Genomic DNA, 18872 nt, shown 5'->3' on the forward strand with positions numbered 1-18872 from the left:
AGCTGAATAAATAATAATTATTCAAAGTAATGTCCAGCATCATCCAATCACTGCCAACCTTGTTAAAATAAAATGTTGCATTATAAATTCTGCATCTATGTACTGATTATCATTGTCCCGTGTCTGCCAAACATGTTGAGTGATCCAAACATCATCTGCAGCCTGAAACTGAACTTTTGGTCGGATTTTAGGATTGAATGCACTTAACTGCATAGAGAGCTATTGGATGCTCCCTTGCTCCCTAATTAGTGAATGACTTAACCTCCAGTGTGCTGTCTGTCTTCACTGGTCTCAGAACAGTTTGAAATGCACCGTATTTTCATCCTAACTCCATATAAAGCCTCTGAAAGCAACATTTTTCAGCTTTTGGATGAACCCATTTATACTCAATGTGAAAATGCAGAGTAAATATAGGGATGCATTAACTGATGTTAATGAATATAATCATATGCACAGTGATATCAGAATTAAACATAACAAAATATATATTAAAATGAAGCGAAATGACCCACATATGTGTTGGAAGTTAATCAAAATGACTAACTAACAATAAAATAACTTTTTCTACTTTTGAGGAAATTCGGTACCGGAGTACACATATGTGGACATCATGTTTATCAGCACGCTGATGTGTGAAAAATGAACGGATTTTTTAAAGCGGCATATCAAACTAAACTAGAGACTCTACTCTTTACAACCAAACATGTTTCAATGAAAAAACTTAGAGATTTCTTACAAGAGGCACTTTTGTTTGCGCTGCATCCATAGGAGCGCTTCACGGAAATTGACTACATGCTGTTGTGTCACGTGACTCGGTGCGTCAGAACTTTAACCCTTAAATGACAGTCTAGAGTCTTGTGAAGTATTCAGTCGGTTTCTATTTATTTAAATTATGCGTTGCGTATAGCAAAGCCAAAATACAACGTCCACGCATGTGGACACGGGGTCGCACGAGGCTAAAGTGAGACACTATCCACTGCCAATGCATCGAAAAGACGGACTGAGATATTCAATAAAATTTGGAGTTTGGAACAAACATGAAATTGAGTCAATTGTGATGGAAATTTGTCTCCAAACTCCATTGGGCAAATAGTTTTTTCTTGTTTTTATCCAAAGGGATAAAAAATAAGCTTAATTCAAGATTTTTACTGGAAACAAGATCAAAGCACGGTATAAGATATTTGTATTTAATTAAAGCGCAACAACTCTAGTATAAAAATGCACTGAAATCTTTCACCTGATACATAACTTAGAACAATTAAATAGAACTAGCCTTGTTCTTGCTTCTTGAGAGAAGACCACTATGTCTATCGACCTCAGCAGCTGCTGACCATCTCATTTCTTTCTCTCCTTCTTTCTAGTATCTCCATCCTATAGTGAGTCTCTACATCTATGTGAGCTCTCAACAGCTGTTTGAACATGTTTTCCAGGCTGCCTGAAGGCAAAGACACACACTCACACACACATTGACTTTCTTGGTATTGTAGAGCCACACTGGCAATGTATTTGAGGCTTAATGTGACTGAACAGAAAGCTGAGGAATGAGATATGGGGAAGGACTATATCCTGCTGCCGCCCACAGATGTCTTTATTTATGTGTGCTGATACTGAAACTTCCATACCTGTGCCCATAAACAGTACAGTGTTTGCTGCTATACTTCACCTCGGACAGCATGTTCCACATGATAAATGAGATTTCTCTGGTCTTTGTGGTTTTGGAAGAAAACATTTGAGTCTTTTAGAGGATTCCAACAGTATTTCCTTTTGTTAGTTAAGTTCAGTAATTATTTAGTAACCTTGTTTTTCTTTCTACATTCCTACGCCAGTGTTGCGGAAACGAAGGCGAATATTGTTCACTTTCTCAGGTACAAGCTACTCATAATTTGAACTCAATTTGAGTTAGAAGTAGTTAGCTACACTACACTACACAAGTTGCTTAAAGAGTAGCTAGCAACATTAAAGGTATATAAGGAGGCAATTTGTTTTCTTAAATATGTTAAGATGATGTATTTTGATATTGAACATTTCACTACCAAGAAAAAAATAAATACAAAATTTCAAAAAGATTTTATTTTCTTACATCACTTTTGTAAATCGGTTAAACAACCTTTCAAAGATTCACTAGAATGAGGTTTTCCAAACTTTCCAAATAAGGCTTTTTATGGCTTTCATTTCTTTGTTCAATAAATGGTTCATTTAACATGAATTCATTGTTTTATAACTCTTTGAATTAACCGATTTACTGAAATGAACTGAATCACAGAAATCAGGATTTTCCAAGTTTTCGTTTTTTATTTATTTAACTGGTTTACTGAAATGAACCGATTCAATAAAACCAGGATTTCCATGCTGTCCAAATCAGACACTTCAAGATTTTCTTCTCTCTCTTTTTTTTTTTTTACTTCTTCATATAATATGAATCCCATTTTTGAACCGTTCGAATGAACGGATTCACTGAAATGAATCCACATGACGAAATCAGGCTTTCCAAACTTTCCAAATGCGGCTTTTTATGGCTTTAGTTTCTTTTTCAACTGGTTCATTTAACATGCATCACTTTTTTTAAATTGTTTGAACTAACCGTTCTACGGGGCGTCTGTGGCTCAGGTGGTGGGGCGGGTCGGCCACTAATTGCAGGGTTGGCGGTTCGATTCCTGGCCCACACGACTCCACATACCGAAGTGTCCTTGTGCAAGACACTGCTGTCATTGGTGTGTGAGAGTGTGTGTGTGTGTGTGTGTGTGTGTGTGTGTGTGTGTGTGTGTGTGTGTGTGTGAGTGAATGGGTGAATGAGACACAGTGTAAAGTGCTTTATAGAACCACTAAGGTTAAAAAAGCATTATATAAGTACAGACAAATAATAACAATAATAATAAATTAAATAATAACCGATTTACTAAAATGAACTGATTCACTGAAATCAGATTTTCCTAGTTTTCCAAATCAGGCAAAAGCCTGGCAGTAGTCTTTTTTTAATAATTATTCTTAACTGGTTATTAGAAATTTTTTTTTTTTAAATATATATATATATATAGTTTGAACGAACTGATTCACTGAATTAAATCCGTTCACTAAAATCAATATTTCCAATTTAGCCTTTTTATAGCTTTCTTTTCTTGTTTCAACTGGTTCATTGAACATGAATCACTTGTTTGAGCTAACCGATGTTTCTGAACCTGTTCACTGAAATCAGACTTTCCAAACTTTCCAAATCAGTCTTTGCCAGGATTTCATTTCTTTTTTGGACCGATTCAATTAACATGAATCACTTTTTTGAACCATTTGAACAAACCTATTCAGTGAAATCAGGCTTTTGTTTCTTATGTTTCTTTTTTTAAGTGGTTAGTTTAACATGAATCAATTTTTTGAACTGTTTGAGGGCCTATTGATGAAATGAACTCATTCACTTAAATCAGGCTTTCAACACTAGCACACAAAAGGTAAATTCTTGGGGAGTGTGTTTGATAATTGACTCATTTTAACAATTTAATTCACTTGGCTCTAAAGCTGCGTTCGCAACACAATGTGAAAATAAATTGGCAATGCCGGTTTAGTCAAAAAAATGGTTAACTTTTTAGTTGCTCTTCAACACTGTCCTACGTTTATCATAAACAGTCATAATTTCCACTGTCAGACTTTGGCTTCCTTAAACTCTGCATGCTCTCTCTCTCTCGCTTTCTCTCTCTCTCTCTCTCTCTCTCACTGCATTGATGTGATGTAGCTTGACTGAAGTTGATTCCACTCCAGCGGAGACGCAAGGACAAAGACATGCACTTTAGTTCTGCCATGCTACACGGACTCCACTTCCCTTTCCATCTGTATCGTCGTGATGGGAGTACTGTCACGCATGTCAAAACACATATACACCTGTCACAGGTGTGCTGCGTACAGTTCATGACCTCTAACCTGCTGCATCTGGTGATAACCCAGCATATCTGTGGCTCACCCGCAGTTTGTCTCTGTCTGTTTTGATGATGCTCATGCATACGGTACCACTGCTCTTCTGCAAGTTTGCAATGCGGCTTCCTTTTGCTTTGTTAGTTTCATTTCCAGGGCTGTTGTATTGTCCTGACTGGGAATGCCACTCTCTGTGTGTGTGTGTGTGTGGCTTCACTTAAAGGGATAGTTCACCCAAAAATGAAAATTCTGTCATTATTTACTCACCATCATGTTGTTTAAAATGCATTTGACTTAAAACTGCAAAAGTCTCTAAAACACTCAGGAGTGTACTGAGAGACTCTCTATGGAGCTCTGGGAGAATTCTGTGCACTCTCCAACCATGTGCATACTAAAATGTTCTCATAATAACCTTGCTACGAGATGCTCGTGCTGCCTTCAGGGGCTAAACCAGCATGTAGCAGTCGATGGTCTAATTACGCCCCCTAATTACCCAGCAGTACATTAATACACTGGAACAGAGTCCCTGTTAGGATAAAAAGCTCTAACTGGTATTGTTTTATTTGCGGTCCAAGTGCTTTCATAGGCTCATCTGATGAAAAGAAGCCATCAGAACCACACATAAATATGTGAAAGCCTGTGAAAAATTGCTTTGAGATTGCTGTGAATGAAGTTACATTTATATTGAAGCCATGACCTCTGAGGTTTGGAGGGCAGCACAGGCTGACAGTGAACCGAGATGTGTATTTTTTGGTTTTCGGTCTCAGGAACATCAACGATTTAAGAGCAGGTTATTTTTACTTCAGACATCTCAAGAAAGTGATGTCGATATCTGAAATGTCACCCCTGACATTTTTTATACTGCTTTATTTTTACAAACCAAATACTAAAGTTTCTGTTCATAGTTTTATGACAATGACATTGGGGTTTTGGAAAGCTTGACAGCTAGAATGTGGATTTTCAATGTTGAGATTGCGGTGAAGCGGCACCTTGCAAGGCAGCATAGAAGAATATTGTTTAAGATTACAAAATATTATATTCAAAGTATTGTATACTTGTAGACAAGTAGAGCATGGCATCGGCAAGGCCAAGGTCAGGGGTTCTGATCCTAGAGACTGCACAAAGCCTATCTAGCAAGTCAGTCCACTGTCGGCCAACTTTGGAACGTTCTTGGGAGGCTATTTCCAGGCATGATTGTGTAGCTCCTCTCTACTTGAATGGGGAAAGACCGAAATCTTAAAAACGGTTGGTCAAGGTTATGATCAAAGAACATATTTCAAATCAGCAATACAATCTGACAATAATGGTATCATAAATCATGATTCTTTACCTGAGATTGAAATTGTCCTAGTTTGTATAGCTAATATGCATGCATGTTCTCGAGATGATTGACAGGTGATGTCTGTTTCTAAAAGGTGATTGACTCTTTTAACTGTAAGGCAGGACTTACTTTCTACATCCATTGACTGTTGGGTGCTAGAGCTCCTTGGTTGGACGTTCCGGTTTCTCCCATTCAGTTTAATAGAAGAGGCCCGTCTCTGCTAAATAGTGTCTGGAATTCGTGAATAAAACATATTGCTTAAATGCACTGTAAGCTTTGGATAAAAGCATCTGCCAAATGCATACATTTAAATGGTAAAATGATCCAGAAAAGGAGATGAAAGCCAAAAGGATTTGGATATGGAGAGAAAGGGACCCATTATGACATCAGCATCTATAGCAGGCAGGCCATAATGACATCGTTGGAGGCCAGATATTGAACACCTAACATTTCTATCAGCTGCTTTCAAGTCACATCAGTATTATCGTATTTAAGATACGAACGCACATGGATGCCGCCACAATGTCTTCATTACCAGTTGGGAGGATGTTAATTTAAAAGTCAGAGATCATTTTTTAAGTTGTAATTGTGAACATTGATTGCATGATTTAGTTTGTACACATTTTGTATACTGATGCTGATATAGAATTGCAATGAAGCTTGGCAGAAAATACTCATTTAGCCCATTCATAAGATGACAGGCTTGTGCGACAACTCATTTTCAATCATTCTCTGTGGCAGTAAGCATCAATCACACACCAAATGTGCTTCATTTACTCGTCATTTTGTTGCGTGAGTGCTAAAGAAAATCCAGCCTATATCCAAAAGTGAAAAAGAGAGGAATAAATATGAAATGTATGCATCATTTTACTTCTGATGGAGATCACTTGAATCACAATTTATTTCTGGTCTTGAAAGTCTGAACTTCTCGGGAGGGCAACATCCAGACTCTCCTGTTTTTGTGTAAAAACTCTATCTCTATCTATTATCATTTTCCAAAATATATGATATTGTGTAGCATTTACAAAATGCTCCATTTTCAATGGAGAAAAATGCCATTCCATTGCAGATGAGAGGTGTAAATGTAATGAAATAAATGTGTTTTTAAACTAAAACTTAGTCGTGTGCATGTGGCCTAAAGGCGTAGACACATTTATCTTTGCATGACAAAATCCTGGGGGCGAAGAAGGCTTGGGTGGATGTTGAGCACGTGTGAAACCAACCAAAAATATCTGCCAAAAAGCCTCTTTTTTTTTTAATGCTGCACTTTATGCTTTGGGAGAGTGAATTTAAAAAGAAACTCGCTGTAAAAATGTTGTCCTTGTGCAGTGTGTATATTCAGTTAGCTGTGTACAAAGCATATAGTCCATATAGTGGTCAGTGGCAAACAAAACAATTTCTATTAGTCAACGTGGCAAATTCGCCTTTCAAAGTTCACCAAACTTGAACTTGACACAAAATCCGTCCAGGGTAATTCTTCGCCACTTGAAGTCCATCGTGCGAAAGTCACATTTGCACGGATTCCCATTGAGATGACAGTATTTCAGCCACAGAATTTCACCGTGCAAAAGGAATTTTTAACGCACCTTTCTAGGAAATGTTCAGAAATTTAGACTGTGGTAGGGCAGAGGGCGGGGCCGGGTTGTGATTCCACACACCCGGCCCCTAATCAGGCTAATTAGCCCTCTGAAAACTCAGTTTTCATTTTCCCAACCTCATTTTTTCCCAAGGTATGCAGTAATGTAGAGCGTTTCCAAAGCGCTCTGTTTTCACTTGAGGAAAACGCTGTTCAAGTGTTGATGAAAGGTGTAAATGGAACGAAATCGAGGCATTTTGAAATTAAAATCTATTAGTAATGTCATTTGATTTCCAAAGTATTTGGTATGATAAAGCATTTTCCAAAATGCTAGGTTTTCAATGGAGGAAAACATGGTTCCAGTGTGAATGAATGTATAAGTGAGGGATAAATGTAGCAACATCGATGCGTTTTCAAACAAAAATGTATTCCAATCGACGTGAAGTCAGTGGGACAAGTTCTAGAATGTTTGTTGGAAGGCTTATAGAGTTCTTGTAAAGATTCATGGGGTGGCTGTGGCTCAGGTGGTAGAGCAAATTGGCTGCTAATCAGAGATGTATAAAGTACTAGAGTCCCAGACTTGAGTAAAAGTACAAGTGCTCTATCAAAAAGTGACTTGAGTAGAAGTTGAAGTGCTCTTTAAGCACCATACTTAAGTGGAAGTACTAAAGTATTCAACAATTTTTGTACTTAAGTATTGCAAGTAGTTTATTTTAAAATGTACTACTCAAGTACTGAAAGTAAAAGTACAAGTATTGTGTTATGTAGTTATTAAAGAAAGCAGTCAAAAGTTTGAACATCATATTGTTTATTTAAAATGTTTAGCCAGTAGGCCAAAGTGGCCACATTCAAGTATTTCTTATGTAAAAACAAAAGTGATTAGAGCACCTAAAAACACTGAGCTTAACTCTTGTATACAAAACAGATCAAGTATGCCCTTCCCCTTAAAGCATCCCTCTCTCCCTGCTTGTGCTTTATTTATCCACAGCTTATTCCTTCTTAAACTTGTTAGGCAACAAAGATCTCAAAGGCCAGTAGGCCACATTAAGTATTTCATGTAAAACAAAAGTGATTAGACCAACACTGAGATTAACTCTTGTAAACAAAACAGATTAAGCATCCCTTCCCCTCCCCTCTTCCCTGCTTGTGTTTTTTTTATGCACAGCTTATTCCCTTCTTAAACTGGTATGCATAAAGCAGTCATATTTAGGAAGTTAGAAACCTTTTGTTTATCCTCAAAAGTAGTTGGTTTTCAAAATTTAATGTATTCAGTCTCGCTCTTCTAGGGCTAAAGACTAATCCTGCGATACTAAAAAGCCTCTCGCAGGCTGCTGATGCTGGAAGGGGTGTGTTTAACTTAACAGACAACTTGCACACAGCTGGAAAAGACTTGAGCAAGTCCATGTTATCTGCTGAACAGGACAAGTACGCATCTAGCTGTTTGATGCCGTCTTGTGCCTTCGAACCCTGCATGCCAGAAAAGAAGTCGTCCTCATCGGATGAGCTGGACCTGTTGACCTCACCGGACTGCAACGAGGGGTCTTCAATGCGTCGTTTGATATAGTCCATTCCTGAAATATAAGAGTGTTCTATAAACAATAATAGTTTCAACCCATCATGACAGTAACCACAGATTTGACATGATGACATTATCAGTAAGAGAATGATTTTAATGGAAATGACGACTCTATACTTTAAATAATTCCCTTAAACAAAAAGCCACCTTTTGCAGCATTTACAGCCTGGCAGACCTTAGACAGGAAGGCTTGGCTGCCATACTACTAGGCTAAGGAGGAAGGCTCCCATACCCACACAATACTTTGTGGACAGCACTTGATTGGGGGATAGGAAACTGGCTCCAACCGAGTGCTGTCCGCAGGGTATGGCATGACGTGGGTTTAGTAGCCTACCTTCAAGACCCCTTTTCACTCTATACAGATCTACAGTTTCACCACCTCAGACGCAAGACCAATGCTTTAAGCTGTCTATCAAGCACGGTGGAGATAGTCTGGGGTACCATCAGGTCATCTAGAAAAATTGAAAATTATAATGTCTATGGTCTGACAGGCTGTAAATGCGGCAAAAGGTGGCTTTTTTGATGAAGGCAGTGTTTGAAATATAAAGACATAATTTCCATTAAATCATAATTTCATACTCTAACATCATAATGCCCTGTTTATAGGTATGTCTATATTTCTATGCAGGACAAGCTGTGTGTTTCCATTAAAAAAGAAATTCAAAGTAATCCCAAACTTTGAGCGTAATATGTGTGACTTGATTGCAAATTGGTAAAATACACATAATGCACCCATACACTATTATCTTACCTGTTTTGATTGTCTCATCTTCCTGTGTCCAATTTGTCTTGAATTTTGGAAGCAGAATAGCAGCGGCCACCAGCTCTGGGTCTTCCAACATAGGGCCAAAGCGATCCTCAATGCCCACCTGCAAGGCATCCACAAGCGGCTTGCAGTACTTCAGTGGTAGCTTGATCCTGTTCAGCTTGATTTTCAGGAGCTTGACGGTTGGAAGCAGCCACCCCATCTGGACATTGGTTTCAGCTTGCAAAATGTTAGTTGCTTGGGCGACTGGAGTCATAACAGCAGCATACTCTGCCAGGAATGCAAGTTCAGCTGGATTAAACCTGTGATGAAGACAAGAATAAGAGACAATAATATATATAACAGCAAGAGACAAAAAAAAACAGCATTGCTAAATGATCGGATCATTATCATGCAATAATAATGCATTTTGGATATCATGTAATGATAGTGAGTTCATCATTCAATGTTAATCATTCAATTCAATGTTTTACAAGTAGACAATATGGACCAGAATTGAGTTTGACAGAAAGAGTGCCATATGAAACATTTTTAAACTTACATTGGAACCTTCAAATCTGTGCAGAAAACTCTCATTGTTGCCTCTCCCTTTTCTTTCACTATCCTGAGCAGTCTCTCCACAGCCATGAACACAGAGTTCCACCTTGTTGCATTTGGTCGCACAAGCTGGAGGGAGCAAGCATCTTCCACAGTTTCAGCTGCTATTGAGGATCTTGAACACTTATTCCAAAGTGCATTGCACTTGCCAAATGTTGAGTAGCATAATTTCTTGTACGCGTCATTGGACACTGCCTTGCTGGCATCGGCAGTGGCTATTAGGTTTAGAATGTGGCATGCACAACGCTGGAGCTGGAACTCAAAACCATCATCCTCATCCAAAAGTGAAGATACATCGTCAAACTCTACCTCCTCCTCATCTTTGTCTGCTTCTTCTTCGTCCTCCTCTTCCTCCTGAACTAGAGCACCAGCATTGTTATTTCCATCTTCACCGAAGACTTTGAAGGCTTTGATGAAGTTGGAGCCATTGTCCGTTGTTGTTCTGACTATCTTCCCCCGAATTTCATACTCAGCATGGATATCATTAAGTGCATTTGCCAGAAGGACGAAAGTGTGAGAGCCTCTTAATCTTTTACAGGCCAGGGCCACTGAGCACCTTTTTAAACTTTCGGGGTCAATCCAGTGAGCCGTGACCCCAATGAAACTACGGCGCCTGGCTGACCAGCAGTCAGTGGTTGTTGCGATGTGGTCAACAGTTTTCATGGCCTCAGTAATCTTGATCTTCATCTGTTTGGCAGCATCATCAATCATAGATGTGAGTGTGATTCTTGTCATTATTTTGTTATTTGGGACCAGGTCTAACACAAAGTCGCGGAAAGCTTCTTGCTCTACAATGTTGAAAGGCTGAAGTCCTTGGACAACAAACTTCATGATTCTCTTGTCGATAAATCTCTGGGGCATCGTGGTCCAGCTACCCATTAATGTGGGCTGCTTGATGGAGGGGGAGGGAATCGCAGCCTTCTTCTTTCGCTTTGCAGATGTGAGTTCCTCGTAACTACTCAAGTGGCAGTTATGCTTGCTCTGAAAAGAGACAAAAAATATATAGTTTTACCTTCACAGAATTATACCATGAGCAACATTATAGGTGAGTGTAATAACTGCTGACACACTATTGATAAAAGCTAAATTAATTCAATTAAAGTCAGTTATCCACCATAATTTGTCAGCACTTTGGTTTCATTACCAAAAAGTCAGAAGAGAAATGTGGTCACAAATTGGCCTAGTCTACATGTATCACAAAATGCATGTAGCCAACACAGCTCTAACAAGCCATTAGCAACTTATAGTGGATTAACAGAATGTAAGGTTCAAGGTTGACATTCACTAAGACATGTTGGGGCATGCTGGTAGCGCGAACGGATAACTCACTTGATGCTACATTACACAAAACAAATCGGTAACACTTTACAATAAGGTTCATTAGTTAACATTAGTTAATGTATTAACTTACATGAACTAACCATGAGCAATACATTTGTTACTGCATTTGTTTATCTTTGTTAACGTTATTTAATAAAAATACAGCTGTTCATTGTTAGTTCATGTTAGTTCACAGTGCATTAACTAATGTTAACAACATTTTAATAAAGTATTAGTAAATGTTGAAATTAACATTAACTAAGATTAATAAATGCTGTATAAGTGCAGTTCATTATTAGTTATATTATATTATATTATAAGTATATATTTAGTAAGTATATTATATAACTTACCTTGATATGTTTCTTCAGATTCGACGGTGAATTTTTGAAGGCCATTATTTCGCAATCTTTCGGAGGCAGAGTAAGCACTTCATTCGATATGAATTGTCTTTCACTCCGATAAATGAAAACATTGACTCTAAGTAGGGCCAGGGTGGTCTCCTTCCTCACCGCCATGATCACTCGAAGTGGAAGGTGTTGAAGGTGGTGTTCTTTTCTTCCATCACGAAACAAAAAGCTTCTCTATGGATTCAAGCAGCAGAGCGAAAGGCAGAACGGGAGCGCGCGCGGTATCCTTGATCGCTTGATTCGCTCAATGATGAGCCAGCTTCATGATCAAACCTGGTGACAGAGCCATCTACCGCTCTGGCAGTGATAATGTGGGTTTGTAATGATTGATTCGTAACATTTTATAATAACGAGTAACGATGCAGCACATAAAAAATGTATCGGAGTAAAAGTATTAAACTCATCGAAAATATGTACTGAAGTAAAAGTGGAAGTAGGAGAAAAAATAATACTCTAGTAGAGTACAGATACAGCCTTTTAGTACTTAAGTACAGTAGTGAAGTAGTTCGACTTCGTTACTATACATCTCTGCTGCTAATCACAGGGTTGGTGGTTCGATTCCCGGCCCACACGACTCCACATGCCGAAGTGTCCTTGGGCAAGACACTGAACCCCAAGTTGCTCCCAATGGCAGGCTAGCGCCTTGCATGGCAGCTCTGCCGCCATTGGTGTGTGAGTGTGAGTGTGAATGTGTGTGTGAATGGGTGATTGGGACACAGTGTAAAGCACTTTGGTAACCTCTAAGGTTAAAAAAAGCGCTATATAAGTGCAGACTATTTACCATTTACCATATCTATGGGGTGTAGAGAGGAGCCAATGATTCTGGATGGGAGTGGATTTGGATTTCTGATGTTTTGTGGGTGGATATAAGCAGTTTTGGAAAAAGGCCAGGGCTGGATATAGAAAGAGCAGATGGCACCTTGTCTTAAGTAAAGGATGGAGACTCTACAAGGAGCAACGAAGGTCACTGTGAACACCACAACACACAACACACACGCTGTGAGCCACTTTCGGTTGGAGGACCGCGCAGCAGCGCGGGCGGGCGGGCTGGCGGGTGGGTGGGCGGTTTACACACACGGTATGCTTGTCTGCAGCACGTTCTCCTGTAGCCTACAAAAGCAAACGATGAACAAAAGATGAGTAGAGAGCACTCTGATAAGACGCACACACTCTGTGTGCAAAGTGCAGTTATGCCCTCAGCCAACAGGGGGAAGGGATGCCAATAGGACCATTAGGAGGGCAACTGCTCTGTTTGGAGAAATCATTGTTAAACCTTATGTAGCCCATGCATTCTTCTCTTGTGGTTTTCTTAAAGTACCTTAAAATCAACATGAAATCAAAATGGACCCTGTTTACTTTCTTAGTACATGTTTATGATCATATCGTGGGTGTTATTCCAAAGGAGAAAAAAAAAGATTTGTCTTCTTAATTTTTTAGCAAAATATTGTTCTTATAAAACTGTTCAGGTTGTAGTCCAAAAACCCAGAAGCTGCAAAAAGATGCTTTGATGTTTACCTTACAATCTGCTACATTACTGACTGCACTAACAAACTATATCTGGCTAACAACAAACAGATGTGATGAACATGAGTGACATGGTTGTCAGGGACAGGGTTAACGTTATATTATTTATATTGAAAAGGGAAAATTATGGGGTCATTGTTTATTAACTTTCCAGTATGTATTTCACAAACTAGTTAGAAGCTTACTGAGAAGACGCCGCTTAACTCTGCACCGCTTAACTCTACCCTGTCTGCAGAGTCACCGTCAGCTCAGCTCTGTAAACAATGGAGTCGGAGCACACTCTGCTGGACAAACTAGGTTATGACACCAATTCTAAAGCATTGTTTTCTGCATTATATGTTCTGAAAAAAGTTTTCTTATCCGGACATATCGGTAAACATATACGCTGATAGTGATATATTGGTGAAAGGCTAATATCGCCAGATAATATCGGCCAGGCACTAGTTGCAAGATTGTACGCCAGTACATCTGCTGCATTCATGTCCTCCTAGGAAGTTTCAATTTACAAGGTCAGAAGTCATAAATACAATGTCTTTATTACTAGTCATGAATACAATGTCATGTGCGCTCAAGTATTTAGTCAGAAAAGATGGAACCGTTTTCTATTTTATCTTTCTTTCTCTTTTTCACTTGACTTGACAAAGACAATAAGCATTGTTGACACCAGAAACTACATGATGAGCAAAGCACTAGATGTGTCATTGATGCATTATCTCTATATTTTATCATTATCGCGCGGACACAAATAGTGATGGGAAATGTAGTTTTGTTGCACACACCTTTCGTCTCATAAACCAGCTAAATGAGTCTTATTTTCTGGAAATATTTTTGCTTTTCTTCATTAAAAGTACAAAAACTGCATACAAACTAATCTGTACGGTCAGATTTTTTCATAATGCCAATTTGCTTCAGCCACGATTCTTTAATCAAAATGTCCCCTAAATTGGAAAATCGGTACTCAAAAGAAAACCTTGCGTTTCCTACTATTAATTCTGACTTTGTGGTTTTGCGTGGAAGTTTTATCAGCTAGCTTAATTCATTACCTTAAAATTGGTTGTAACTTAAATTTTAGGTTCGTACATTTAAAAACATCTGTGGCAACTTTGGCCTTACATTCCTCAACACTTTTCTAGAAAAGAAAGGGAAAACAATCTCCTCAAAAAGCATTCACTGAAAAACACATCACAAATCCACAGGAAATAATACGCCATTCGACAAGAATAAGTAAAACATTTTACTGTTGAAATCAGTCAGTGTTACCGAAATTCAAATCACTACTCCCAGTGGCCTATACTGGAAGTGTTATTTACTGAATGGGCACATTAAAGGTGCAATATCTAAACATTTTCATGTAATTTTTGCCTTTTTTGCCAATGTGTGAACGGCTTGTAACGCAACTTAAAAAATGAATCCTTCCCGGACTTCCTAGGTTTCCTATTAAAGCTTGTAGACTGATTTTTATGCGAAGGGAGCAGGTCGCTTTTGCCAGGAAAATCCAAATTATATGACGTTTTGCGCTCCCCCGAGAGCCTTGCCTCAGTAATCGCTTCTGTTCCGCTATTCAACAGCATCAACAGACAGTCTGCAACACTAGGTAATGTTATCTTAGAGATGGAATCCAGCAAATGTCCGGCTCCCAGCATAACACCGATTCCTACACAAACTCAAGAGTAAGCCCAAAAAACAAAACAATTATCTACTGAATCCCATCTGGCTAAGCGGGAACATGATTGTGGTTGAGCGCAAACTAGAGTGAACATCGGCAGGGCATTTGATTCCTGGAGGGAACTTTTTTTGGTTTTGGGGATCAAAACCGACCCTGAATTGCCGTTCTTCTTATTGGACAGGTAAACTTACATAACTGCAAAGCATGTGAAATATAGTGCCATAAGGATTGATCTGTTTAATTTGAGCTAACTGATCTTGCCTGCTAACTGATCTTAACTTGCAAACGAATTGCAAGCTACCTTGCTTCCTAACTTTCAAATACTTTAATTAGCTGGCTGCTGTTCACTTAATGGCCATAAGTGTCATTATTAACAAGGGTTTCTGAATCTTACATTCTGCACCTTTTACTTAGTATTATTCAGATTGCACTAAACACAACTATTTTAATGCTATAGAGGACAGTTTGCAAGCAAATTGGGAATATTTTCACTTTTTCTGTCTGAAAACAACTTTGCCAGTCTCAGAACTTTTTCTGTCCACCAAAGATGAGCAGACCCATTTTGATGATCTTTTCCTGTGATTCTATTATTCACTTTTTACTTCTCTGTCTGATCTGTACATACCAAGCAGTTTATCATGCAACATATGGAAATGTACTGTTTTGACATTTTCTCTATCTCTCTCTCACTATCTTTCTACCTGTCTCTCTCTTTGACTCCGGATGGTATGCAGTATTGGGCTGTCTGTTTCTGTTTCTTTTATAGATGTTTAATTTATGACCTTGGTGCTCACAGTCTGTTTGATATCAAGTTTGATTGATGGCTGTCCGATTACAGATCAGTTGTCATGCTTTTCTGAAGTTCTGAAGCGATCATGGTTTCTCTTTTGAAGTTGACATTTGCCATATATGACAGATGGTGCTGGGTTAGTCAATGTTCAACAGTTCAAAGCAACGAGACTTCTGAACAATCTAATTAGAGGTGCTTTTTAAGGCAAGTTTAGCCCATTTACTATATAGCCCCTTTAACTCTTCCCAATCTCTCTCCATCTTCTCAGTGTAGTGTTTGTCACCTCTGTATATTGGTGAGTTCACGTCATGTTGGAATTAGCGTAGTTACGAGATTTCAAGCTCGTTATTACAAATTGTAAACTCCGATTTGACAGTCATGATGTCATTTGAAATGAACCAATATGGCAGCTGCCTCTACAGTTGACGTTAGTGAGCATAGTGTACATATTTCTGCGAAATATACTATTCTATTATGCCATTGATGCCCGGGACGTTACTTTGTTCTTAAACATTTAGCAAAAACATAGATGTGAATTAATTAATTGATAAACATTTTACTGTTATCAACAACAAAACCATTTTGGCGTTATAATTGTTGCCTTGGAAATGAATAACTTACAAGGTCTGAGGGCATGAATGGCTCCGAGTAGAACCTCTGAGTTGCCATATCGCAATTCCAGTAATTCCGACATTATGTGAATGCACCATAACACATGAGACAGCAGAAGATGCTGTCGACAACTCTGCATCTCCTAGCAATGGAGTTCCAAGCTGACCGTGTATTATGGCTACTGCTCAGCTGTTTATAAAGCCATCTCACGCATCTGCGTGCCATTTTACATTTATGCATTTGGCAGACGCTTTTATCCAAAGCGACTTACAGAGCCCTTATTACAGGGACAATCCCCCCGGAGCAACCTGGAGTTAAGTGCCTTGCTCAAGGACACAATGGTGGTGGCTGTGGGGATTGAACCAGCGACCTTCTGATGACCAGTTTACTAGTTATGTGGTTTAGACCACTACACCACCACCACTGTGGTGTGAACATGGCAAGTGAATTTTCAGCATTCACTTGCACAGATTTATGAATTGAATATGTGTCCCCAACAAATGATTCTGCACAGCTTCTTTACAGTTGTATTTGTGTCTGAGTTTTGTGCCGTTAGTCTGTATGTTTATATAATCTGAATTGCCATCAAGGCTGTTTTCAGACTCTAGCCTGCATGAAAATTGGTCTCAGGTAGCCAGACTGTTGATTACTGGCATGGATTATGGATTGGATTATTGGTTCATCAATGGCTTTTAATTGATGAATTTGGCGTAGTCATCATCCACTGACAGATTATGGCAGATTATTCTGCCCAATGTATCTGTCCATTTTTAGCTAAGACCACGTCCAATCTTAACTGTTTTCATATGAAAACAAAATGTTCTGTCTACTGAAGTTAACGTTTTCCAATGTACTCTCACTTAGCACTTTATTAGGAACAATATAGTGCTAATGAAGTGCCTAACGTGATCTTCTACGGTTGTAGCCCATCCGGCTAAAGGTTTGACGGGTTGTGCATTCTGAGATGCTATTCTCCTCGCTACAATTGTACAGAGCGGTTATCTGTGGAACCGTCAGCTTGAACCAGTTTGGCCATTCTCTGTTGACCTCTCTCATCAACAAGGCATTCTGAGTAAACTCTAGAGACTGTTATGCATGAAAATCCCAGATCAGCAGTTACAGAAATGATCAAACCAGCCCATCTGGAACAAACAATCATGCCACGGTCTAAATCACTGAGATCACATTTTTCCCCCATTCTGATTAACTGAAGATCTTGACCTGTATCTGCATGCTTTTATGCATTTGCACTGCTGCCACACGATTGGCAGATTAGATAATCACATGAATAAGTAAGTGTACAGGTCTTCCAAATAAAGTGTATAGGGAGTGTATATGGTAATAGAGAGCTTTTTGGAAACACTTAGTAGAGGAAAACGCCATTACAGTTTGGATGAGAGGCGGAAATTTAGCATAATCAATGTGTGGACATTGCCTAAGCTTATATATTCAGTCTATAATATGTATTGATAATCAGTCCTCAATATGACTACATAAAGTCACTGTTGCTGTATAAAAGCATACTTTCATAGTTTGTTTTTCATGCCTTCTGTAGCCTCATTATACTGCATGCTAATTGCCAATGTTCTCTTTTGCATTAAATCTCAGAATTGAGACTTCCAGAGATCTAGGAGATTAAACTTGAGATCCCTAGTCTCCAAAAACAGATTGTACTGTTGGCAGTCATGTGCATTGGGATTGGATGTAGTCTACTGATCCTTTTAGGACTGCAGCCAGAAAGAGCCCCTCTAGGATGACAGTTCATAGGGCCTGAAGCGTGTTCTTGTGGAACAGAGTTTAACATCTGTTTGGGCTGTTTATTTTAACCTGTGTTGTTCTGTAGAGAGCATCAGATGTCTGGAGAAACAGCTGCAATAATTAACCACTAGTGTAAGTGCAGACACCTTCGGTTAATATGGCAAAACTGTTTAGGCTATATAGCAACATGGATTCAGTCCAGTTTAATACTTTAACAGCTGCTTGCACTTGACAATAGATGAAGGAAATGTTTTGCCTTGTATGGACCTACGGAGCTGACATTTTCTTCATACATATCTGGGATGGCAGAAGCCATAAGTCCACATAATTTTAAAATATTTTTTGTTTTGTTTTTAATAGCTGAATACCTCATAAAGAACTACACTACCCATGACTCTTCGGGTGCTACATGAAGCAACTCCTGTGGCAGTGCAATATCTAACTGACTTGGACTTTAACTTATGACAACTTTCCATGTAATGCTGGCTGTGTTCTGCCCTACAGATTCATACAAGGGTAATACACCCTGTCTTTGTTCATTTTGCGGTAATAATCTTCTGACTGTATGTTATCCCTCACATATGGCAGGTTTATTATGACTTCCAGGTGTTTGTTAGTCCATTACAGGTTGAGTGTTGCTTTCAGTCAAGTTCTGTTCAAATGATTGGCTGTTTTAAAAGCACCCACTCTGACCTGTTCAAACCCTTTGTCAGGCTTCAGAAAGTCAGATAGCAGGTGCTAATAGGAGTCATCAGGTATGAGTGTTTTTCAGGTGAATATCTGATGATGGCCATTGTAATGTAGCATCTTATTCACGCATGTCTTTCATGTGTGAAGAATCTAAGCTCTTCTTCATATGGAGTGTGTGTCTGTGTGTGTGTGTGTGTGTGTGTGTGTTGCTGGATCTTTGATTGTGAATGTGCTAAACTGTGCAGAGCAGACAGCTCATTAATACAACACAAAGGTGTACAGTTTGACTTTGTTATTTGGCCTCTCTCCATTATTTATTCTGAGTGAAATTTGGGAGCTTTTAGCATCTGAATAAAACAGGAACTTATT

The 18872-nt window shown here is 38.9% G+C and overlaps 1 pseudogene; it reads left to right on the plus strand.

Annotated features, from left to right (window-relative positions):
* Positions 1-18872, plus strand: part of LOC127619454 (trafficking protein particle complex subunit 9-like) — a 108680-nt pseudogene that overhangs the window by 78392 nt on the left and 11416 nt on the right.

Source organism: Xyrauchen texanus, chromosome 26 (assembly GCF_025860055.1).
Source record: "Xyrauchen texanus isolate HMW12.3.18 chromosome 26, RBS_HiC_50CHRs, whole genome shotgun sequence".
Taxonomy (NCBI): Eukaryota; Metazoa; Chordata; class Actinopteri; order Cypriniformes; family Catostomidae; genus Xyrauchen; species Xyrauchen texanus.